The 10,753-nt window shown below is 35.9% G+C and overlaps 1 pseudogene; it reads right to left on the bottom strand.

Moving 5' to 3' along the window:
* Positions 1-3,591: 3,591 nt before the first annotated feature.
* LOC126766457 (uncharacterized) lies at positions 3,592-5,232 on the bottom strand (annotated as a pseudogene).
* Between the last annotated feature and the right edge of the window lie 5,521 nt (positions 5,233-10,753).

Below are 10,753 nucleotides of genomic sequence, written 5' to 3'. Positions count from 1 at the left end.
TTTGGTCGCAAGTGTCTGCTAAAGCTACCCTTCCTATTAGGTTTACGAGGTCATCTTCGTTTATTGTAACGTTAGCTGATCCTGAATTTCCTGCAGGATCATTCGCCCTGATTACTGGTGGACGAACCAGATTATTTGGGTTCGACATTGTTTATTTTGTTGTGTCTGTTAAAGAGTTCGTTTTATATTTTTTCTCACCATCCACTACTCTTTACGTATCGGTTTCTTTTCTACTTCAATAACGTTTCAGTTTGTGCACTTACAAATTAATGCTTAAAGGTTTCATTTCAATTTATTTTGGTAAAAAAAAAATTTCACAATCTGCGCACTTGAGATTAGTTACAAATTTGAGTGGGAAAATAATTGACCTGCCAGTCATAGTTCTAATTCGATAATGCCAATTTTAAAAGAAAAACTTATAATAATATACATAACTGTAAACTGCGAAAGTAGGTGTAAGTGAACAATGCGATAAATAAGAACACAAACTAAACATCGCAGTGTTGCCAGACTTATGCAAAATCTTATACATACATATTAAGCTTATTCTTATACAATTTCAACACTTACAATACAATAACGACTTTCATTCTTTGCCTCTTCATATTGTTGGTTGTTAATGTTGATAGGTGCTGATGAGTTGGCTTGCGTCCAACGCGTCCTTTTTGCTCTGCTACTAAGTGGCCTGATCTCACACTAGCACAGTTGTTTTTATTATCACTCCACGTTCTCCGAAGAAGGATTCTTAACGCCTTTTGTTTTCCTTCGCGACGTAGGAGCTTATTTTAGCTCGGGCGCCAGTTATGGGTTTACTTCTCGAAAGTAAAAATTATCTTCTTTTCTGGTCTTACGACCTTTATTGTTCAACCGCTCGCTTAACTCTAAACTTAACAAATTTTATAATTCTTATGGTAACTTAATGCGCTTGCAGTTCTGCTGACATCGGTTCCCACGTTCCGCTGGATTTCCAGAGAATCACGCCACACTGCGCTAGACGTATCGTCAGCACTTTTGCGAGTAGAACGGATGCGCGTGTCTTTTGATTGTTTTAAATGTTATTGTTGCTAACTTGTATAAATAATTAGTACATATACTTGCATATGTCACTCCTCCCACCAAAAAGAAAGAGCAGTGTCCTTATTTATCTAAGAATGTTGATTTCAGATAATATTTTAACAATTGATCATGTCCTACACCAAAGGGAACTAGTATTAATTAAGGTTCAATTTTAATACAAAAGACTTAAACTACGAACTTAAATTTCTACTTAGCTTATTAGGACTTCAATTAAAGTGAGAGATTAAACTACTGTAAAAAATAAAGTTAGAAAGCAATTGAAACGATATACATGATTTATATGGTGTTGAATATTTTAATTTTCTTTAAATTTTTTCTTTCTTTTATATATTATTGAGTTTTGTATTTTCTTACCTTACGATTCTTAAATTTTACAATAAAATGTTCATTGTCGGTTTCAGCCTTAACTAACGCTACATTTCTGAAAGAATTTTTCGTCTTGTCTAGACGTTTTCTAGAATTTTCTGCATTGATTCAAGAAGTATCTATAATGTTTTCTCTACGCGTTTTATTTGCATTATTTATTCTTTTTTTTTTATAAGTTGGGCATTGAACGATTGAAAAATATGTTATATAGAGTTTCACCAGTAGTAGCATGTAGTAGTAACTCCTACCTGAATATTGAGTTGATCACACCACTGTTTTATGTTAACGTTATTAATACCTTGGTCCTGATCGATTTTTAACACCTTTGGAGGTCCCATAGTATTAAAAACTTTTGTAAGAGCCCGTTTGGTCTCTAACCAATTTAGTGTTTCGACTGCTTCGGCAGTTCCAAATTTCGAATACAAATCGATACAAGTAAGATAATGTTTTTTATCCCATTCCCAAAAGTCAATTATACATTTTTCCCTTTCCGTGTGTCATGATTGTTTTGTTTATTAATAGCGTCAACTTTTTGTTGACGATGTTGTAATATTCTACAACCGACATTGCACTTGTTCGAATATATTTATTGGACGTTTGTTCGCATATGCAACGTCTAAACGAGATAGAATTGCATCAAAATTAAGGACTGTTCCATGGTTAGTTAATACATCGTTTGCATCATGCGTTATTTTGTTTCTAATTATTGTGAGTGCAGCAAAGTATTTTCTACTGCCCCTCACGTAGAGGCTCATAGCGTTAAGCGCTGCCTCTCTCCAACTAACATATAAGTTCATCCTACCAGTAAATTCAGGTACGGATTTGACTACGTCTAACGATTCTTGACAGGCTATATTATCGTCTATTGTCTGTGGTAGAAATTCGGTTGCACTATTGGTATTGATTACTATTTGTGAGCGTAATTGCTCTACTTCCTCGCGTAATGCTATATTGCTGTCAGCAATAAGACGAGCTATTAGGTCTACGGTCAAAGCGTCACCGTTAGCCATCTTGTCTAATTTTCAGTTTCTGGTCTTTTTTGTTTGTTGTAAAGGTGTTTTTTTATTCTGGAGGGTCTGGAGTAGGGATGGAAAGAGTGCGAGCGGAATCGATTTTTGACTTTAGAATTGACTTCTAGTTTTTCGATTCTGGAAGTCAATTAATCAACCCCGATAGTCGGCTTTTGTGACTTAAGTTGACTTTTTATAAATTAAGCAACTCGTACACGAAATTCGTTAGATATATCAATATTTTATTAAATATTTTTTTAGTTTTTAACATATTATAAAAAGTATTTTATGATTTCATTGCATACATTTTGGTATTGGATAATAAAATTACTTTTTTTTAATTAAAAAACAAAAAAATTAAAAATAAATAACTACGGAAACCACATTTCTTCGCCGATTGATCTTAAAAATATTAGCTCATTAATGTGCTGAGGTGATAAGCGACTCCTCAACTGATTTGCGATAAGTCTTGCATGTGAAAATAATCGCTCACAGGGTACAGACGTTACAACTATTGGCAAGTCCTTTTTAGCTACATTTCATAGATACGGATATTCATATTTCATACTTTCCCACACAGTGAACGGATTAGCTTGACAGCCGGGCGTGTCAAATGCTAATTTTCCTCCAGCCTCATCAGAATGTCTTGTTATCAAAATAAGACCATAAATCATCATTGTCATCGTTCAATTCCGGACCTTGAATTATATTTGAAATATTTGCCACCGTTGGTGCTAATTTTCGTTCTGTCTTGACAACCATAGAAATAATCAAATAATGTTTGCATAATCAACCTACCGACATTAGTTACCGCTCGTGCAGAATCCCGAATATTTTGAAAACCAAACTTTTTATAGCGAGGATCAACCAATGTTGCACAAGCGTACAGTTTTACAGATTCAATATTGCCGTATTTTGTTCGATGTCTTGAACCATTCTCTTTTTCAAATGTCGCCCAATTAAAGTTTCTTCAATAAAAATTCAAAACAAGGTAATATTGCAATAGCTTTGCTAGTTTAATAATGGGAACTTACTTTTCTAAGACTTGAAATCAAAAGAATGCACTTGCTCAATGTTACACATTTCTCAAAACAAACTTCTTGAGTTATTTGCAAGAGAGGTTTAAAATGTCACGAACTTCTACTAACGCATCGATTTCCTCACCTGTGATCATGTTAGGTGGCTTCGCTTTCGAAGATTTGTCCATCTTCACTTGTAAAAGCACTTTACTGACATGATCAGCAAGCACAATGAAACGGTCAACCATTTCAAAACAGGAGTTCCATCTCGTTCGCACTTCCTGAATTAATTTCAGACGAGAATTTTCAGGCTTGTCCTTCTGCAATTTCAGAAGCTCTGTAGTCGCTCTTTCACTTTGTCGAAAGAATGTGACAATTTGTTTAACTTTTGACAATAGCTCACGCAATGACGATTGCTCAGTATGATCTGTAATTAAGTCTTCAAGATTGTCAATAGCATCATTTTCATCAGCGGGTAAGTCGGAAACTTGATTTTGAGATTCAGATGCAGGTGGAGTAATATTAACTTCGATAAGGCGCTGACCAATATTATTTATTACATGTCCAAAACACGAAATGTGTTTCCCATCGCCGAACTCACTTTTAATAGCTCCTTTGATGTTTGCGCCCCCGTCTGAAACGAATGCTGCTATTTTACTATCATCAAGACCCCAGTCATTGCATATATGTATTTCTTAATTTCAAGCTCAAATTTTCTATTGTTTTCCTCTCTTCCATGAGATAAGCGCCCAGCTCAACAGTCTTCATCTCAGTTTCTGTGAAGAAAGGTTAATATGTCAATAAAGTTAGATATTTGAAGTTAAAACTGAATGATTTTTGAAAATAAAATCAGTAACTGACCTTTCAGATAGTGAACTGTTAAGCCAAGATAGCTTTTCATTGTGTGTTGGTGAGTCCAGATATCAGTAGTAAGACACACAGATTCAGTCTGTCGCAGTTCAAGTTTTATTTTATTCGACAAATCTTGATATTTACGACTCATAGCATTAGTTATAGTTGGCTCACAGGGTATGTGATACAACGGTTGCAGTGTTTTAATAAATTTTCTGAATCCTGGTCTTTCTGTGGTACACAGAGGCATATTATCAACAGCGTTCATTCGTAAAAGAGCTGTGGTAGCTTGATCATATCTACGTCCACTAGCTAGGAAACAATGAAAATGCATGATAGAAGAAATTAATAAGATTAACGTTGTTTCCTAATTTAAGTCACTACTACCTGAAAAAGAATTAGCATTGTTTATACAACGATCCATAGGACCTTGGACCTGAGATTGTACTGTGGTATTTTCTTGAACAGATGATTTAGTTTGAGGTACCAAAGCAACCGATGGAACAGATGATTCGACAGCGATTAAAACCTAAGAACAAACATAATTAAGTTAGTATCAATATAAAAAATTAAATTGTCTGTGGAGAGGAATAGTTTATGCACAAACTTTAAAAAGTTCTTCAAAAGCACTTACTTTTTTAGGCTGAACTTCGAAATCATTGTGACTGTCATTCAATCTTTTCTGAGTTTGTTTTTCATTACTTGACGAAGGAGCAATCTTGTGAGCACATTGTATGACATAAATCACACTTAACTTTACTGCCATTGTTAACTTTTGTGCAATAGGCCCATATCAAACTGGGAGCCATGATAAAGACTTGTTCAATACTAGGTACCGTATATTAAAAAGTTAATTACATCAATTACCAGCGGCAATATAAACATTATATTGTTATAGACCAATCAGAAAGAGGCTATTTATAAGGAAACACTTCGATTGGTACTTTGTATTGTGCTTTTAAAAGTAATCTTATAGTGATTATCTTAATTCGTCAACTGTCAAAGTCATCGAGTAAAAGTTGATTTTAATCGATTCAAGACAGGCTTGAATCGATCCTAAAGAGTCTATTATTTCTAATAAAAGATCGATTTTCGACTAAAGTCAGAGTCGACTTTTCCATCCCTAGTCTGGAGTTCAGAATCGCAGAATTAAGCTTTATTGTAAACCGGAGGGTCCCCCTTGCGGTGGTGAATCGAGGTTTAAATATATTTTTGTTATATGGCTGGTCGAGCCTTCAATTATTATTTTATTAATGTAGGATTCTACCCACAAGTCACAAAAATGAGTTCAAAAATGTATTTAATGTTCATTGAGTTTAATTAGAAATTTGTTAAACGAATACAATATAATGAAATGGATGATTTGAAAAAAAGTGATGGTTTTAAAATGAATTTATAAAAGTTAATAATTAAAAAATACTGCAGACACCAAAATTTCATAACTCGTCTTCGGCTTCTCAAACGCGACTCGACTCTGTAATTTTGTTATGGACACTTTGCTGATGCTGCTCGTAATTGCCAGATTTCTTGTTCGCATTAAGCTGTTATAGGGTTTCCCTGTCCCACATTAATTTATTGGTATAATCTTTTTGAATTCTGAATCATAGCCACACTTTCTGCTTCTAAAGAATCCCTATTATAATAGTCCTCTAACGTGGCTGTTTTATTTTTTCCTATGTAATTAAATAATGCGTTCATGCAGTTTACTTTCTCAGCTTCGTCGTGGAAGTAATTTGGTACATATTTTTTTGAAATGTTTTTTTTTTATTAGAATTGCATACCCTTTTTTACTATTTTGTCTATTCTTTCATAGTCCAGATTATTCGGTAGGGCGTCCGAGTCTGGCATTTTGATTTTATTTAAAAAATATTTTGGTTGAATTAATTTTTTATAATTCTCTGGAAGGTCCCTTGGGTGGTGAATCGCAGAGAATTTTAAATTGTTATAAGCTGGAGGGTCCCCCTTGCGGTGGTGAATCGCAGCTTTTAATTATGTAATTCATTGGTTGTACAAATCATTAGTTATAGTCTTTAGTTTTTTTGTTTTTTGAATTTGGGACATTCCCTAGTATCATGATCGCCCTTACAAAAGTCACAATATGACAGTTTTTTATATTTAATACTTGGGCTATTTCCCATTTCTAATACATATTCTAAATATAGTTAATTTTAATTTAAACTTACAAATGTATTCTCTCGCTGTCTCTGTTATAATTCCCGCTAATGATGCCGCTTACCGTTACCGCTTGTTGATGATATTTTTTTATAAGATATTTGTATTTTTGTGATATAAGTCAACCTAGTCCTTTGTAATTGCTGCTGTTGACACTTTCGTTGATGATGCAATTGTTGCCGCTGATGATGTTTATTTCAGGTTTTGACTTTTTTGGTCACTGTTACTTTTCTAATGAATTATTTAGATTTATTTCAGGTTTGTTTGTTTACACGACACGTTTTTAGAGTTTTGGAATTTTTATTTTAACTTTTCTCCCTTTTTTGGGATACTTGTTTTTTTTTTTTAATTTTAATGCGTTATTCGCATAGGTACTACCTCTCGCACGAGGTTTATGTACGTTGACTGGTTCTGGTATTGGTGTTCACTAATCGCGACCGTTACGGTTCTAGGGATACATTTCTCTTCCTTTATACGATTAACACGAACCCCTAACGTTGGGCGCCAATTCACTTCCCTTGCGTGGGAAGTATTAAGAAAATGTTATCGTCCGCTACATTGGATTTCTATATGCTCCTAAATTTCTTGAAAATTGTTGTTGTGTTTGGGGATTATCTTGCCTCGAATTATTGTTTCGGTTTTGAAACCGGTTATTTGTTTGCCTGCCTTGATAATTATTTTGATCGACGGGGTTGCGATTTGGCCTAATATTATTGCTACTATTTGGTTTTGTGTTGTTGCTATTTGTACTACTTCTATTCTGTACCAGACCACATTCCTCTAGACAATAATATGCTTCTCTAAGATTCCCTATGCTTCTACTATGTATTATGCTGGCTAGATGCACTGGCATGCTGCTCAAAAATGTTTTTAATATCATTGCCTCGTTTATTGGATTGTGTCAGGTAGTGAGAGCGTTGAAAAGGTAATAATTATTAAACCGGTTTCCACAAGTGTTGAGTCATTACTGTTTTCTTTACGCATAATTTTTCGCACTTCACTTACGCTTTGATCTTTAAGTTCATCTAAGATTTCGTTTTCGGTCGTTGCAGTGGACAATTAGTCCGTTGAAGTTTTTATTTCTGAATGAGGTTACCTTACAAGCCATTTTATTCGGGTCATTGAATTCTTGAGGTACTTCTGTTATAATTTCAAGGTCGTTGCAGTTGACAACACCTTTGGTGAAATTCAGCATTATATTTTTTCTTGTATGTATGGTTCTTTTTTTTAGTTTTTTTCTGATGAGGTTCTTTGTTTTTATGTATCGCCACCTCTGATTTTTTTGCACATGCCGACTTGCCCGCATGTACCATCGATCACGTTTTTGATAAGGAATGGGGACACTTTAGTTAAGGTTTCGTCACTATTTTTTTCTTTTTATCACTAAAAATTTAGGTTCAGGAGATTTTATTTCCGTAATTTTTTGATATGGTTGGGGGAGGAGTGGCGGAATCCCGTCCACGTCGGGTGGGTCGTTCATTGCTTAGACTAGGTTTTACACCAGTGTTTCAAGTTTACACTTGGACGGTTGATTAACGAACTTACTCGCCTGAGAGCTGTAGTCGAACTGGCTTATTATATATTTCGCCATGCGTTGTCCTTGGATGAAGATGTTCTTTCAATTTCTTTTTTATTTGTTCCCAAGTAGCATTTCCCTTATTTCACGGAGACATTTAGCTGCATCACCGCATATTTTTTCCTGGATTATTATTTGTAGTCCAAACTCCTGTACAGCTGGATCATCAGAACACAAGCCTAATGTTCTTTCCACGGACTTTGTAGACTGCATTAGATGGATTGTTGCTTCCGACTGTTTCAAGTGGGTGAACTGTTTTAATTTGTCTCTATTATTTAGAGATAAATGTTGTTGTTGTACTAACTCCTGCATTGCTGCTGTTGTACCACCTTGGTTTTGTATATAGTGTGCTTGAGTTTTGATTGTATTATCAAACTCTTGGTGTTTTAATTGCTGTTGCTCAATAATAAATAAATTTTTCATCCCGTCCATCGAGTAATTTTAGCTGAAGCTTCTTGTCAAAAACCCCAGTGATGATACGATCACGTAATATTCGATCTTCGTACGATAATTTGCAAGTGCAATTGAATTCACAACGATCGATTTGAGTTCGCAGTTCGGTTAAGAATTCACTGAACGGTTGATGTTCTTCTTGCACTATGTTGTTAAATTTGTACGATTCCATTGTCAAATTCTTTTGCGGCAGACAATGTTCATCGAATGCTTTCATCACTTCACACAATGTGCGTTGTTTTGTTTCATCCACATCATGCGCTGCTACATTGCCTGCTGCTGGTACATGTCTTTTTGTCGTGATTGTACCCAACAATGCATTTTGAGACCCATCATTTGGAAACAAAGTGTTGTAAATGTTAGCACCTTTGGTCCCAATCAGCCACAGAAAAATTTATATTGTTTTGTTCAGCTACGCTGTTCTTGTCGTTTGCCATCATGAAGACTTGGAAATCACGTTTCCAGTTCTTCCAATCCGATGATATATTCGCACAATCCAATTCTCGCAATGGTTTTCGTGTATCCGTCATTATCAATTTTTTTCCAATGAAATTGTTGTTTGCTTGACAACGTTATGGCCCGATGATGAAATTCATAAAGTTGAGAATTATTCCCAAATTCCGCGTTCAAATTATGTTTATTTTTTTATTTTAGAATAAAATAGATCTTTTTACTTCTCACACCATGTAATATGCCGCGACTTGAACTAAAACAATGTATTTTGTAGAAATGAATAATCGACGCTATATTTTTAAGTCTCTCTACACGTGTGTCTTATTAAGCAGTTAACGCTGAATTGAATTCATGTGACAGCCAACAACCATTACAGGGTTGTCATAATGTGGCGTTTATTGTCACATTACATAGGTAAGCTTGAGTTATGCGTAATCTGGTTGTTCTAGTTTGGAAAGTTAGTGCTCTGACGGCATCGTGGAGATGGATCGACTTCCATTTTCTCAACTTGGTCGCGATTTGGAGGGCGAGCTCCTTGCTCCCTGGTGAAATAGGGGTTTTTTCAGTCCTGTACTGAATGCTGGACTGCTTCTGCATCCAACGATTTTGCAAACTGGGCCCCAAATACGTGCCTATCGTGATTTCCTTCTATTTCCTGGGCCATTACAAGGGCCGAGAGCAAATTTTTGGGCTGGGCCGCAAAAAGAACATCCGTGAGGTTTCTCCTTAACCCAGAGATGAATACGCGCAGTGCATCGGCCCTATGCTTGTCATTCATGTACCGTGCCTGGTCGGTGTCAAACGTCATTGTAGTTTTATTTGTGAGAAGTGTGAGTTTTTTTTTAAACCTCCTCATAAAATTGAATAATCGACAATTGTCCTTCCTTAGCGTTGCTCGAGCAGATGCAATGTTCGCTTGTCTGAGTATGTAAAATCTAAACGGCTAATGATAGCGTCGGAATTAAGGACCGTGTTGAATGATGCTAAAACTGCATGAGCCGATCCCCTAATTCTGTTGCAGCTTGGTAGTGTTTTGAACTACCCACGTAGGTTTTAAATATATCATACGCGGCCATAGCTGCCTGCCGCCAGGAGACATATTGCTCCTGTGAGCCATCGAACTCTGGAAGTGATTTAACTGCATCCAGGCCTTCATGACATTCTACTTCGTCTATGATTTTTATTGGTTTAAGTCTTAATTTCAGCAGCTGCCACAGTTGTGGCCTGAAACTGGTTTGTAAGCTGCTCTAGCTTGGTTTCAAAGTCTTTCCTTTGTACTTGTAATGCGGCGCTGACGGCCGCATTGATAATACCCTGCAGTTGTTGTTCATTCATGTCTTGTTCGCGTTTGAGACGTTTGCTTGTCAAAAGTTGGTTGTCAAGTCTGTCCAACAGTTCGTTAGTCTCAAGTTTGCTCATGCAAGGTTGTTAAGATGGCACGGACGGGTGGCAGACATAAGTGCACAAAAACAAACAAAAATAGGAAACAGGAGTTCAAAGTACAACCCTGTTTATTACAACCACACTAACCACACTTAAATTGTCAAATTATCACTAATATAATTATAAACAGAAGGCGGAGAGAAAAAAGTTTCACTTACATTATTTATCACCTCTGGGTGATGGGTCCTTGAGGTCCTTTCTGCGTGGGCTTCCTCTGGTTGGGCGCCAGTTAATTTTAATTGACTTCGTATCACTTCATTTTAGCGGTAGCGACGGTGTTGTCGACTACCCAAGTTATTTTAATTGAGTTAACACTTTGAGTCTCTTTCAAA

This window comes from Bactrocera neohumeralis, unplaced genomic scaffold (assembly GCF_024586455.1).
Source record: "Bactrocera neohumeralis isolate Rockhampton unplaced genomic scaffold, APGP_CSIRO_Bneo_wtdbg2-racon-allhic-juicebox.fasta_v2 ctg1279, whole genome shotgun sequence".
NCBI lineage: Eukaryota > Metazoa > Arthropoda > Insecta > Diptera > Tephritidae > Bactrocera > Bactrocera neohumeralis.
The sequence above is the reverse complement of the archived record's forward strand: the minus strand, read 5'-3'. Positions and strand labels throughout refer to the sequence as shown.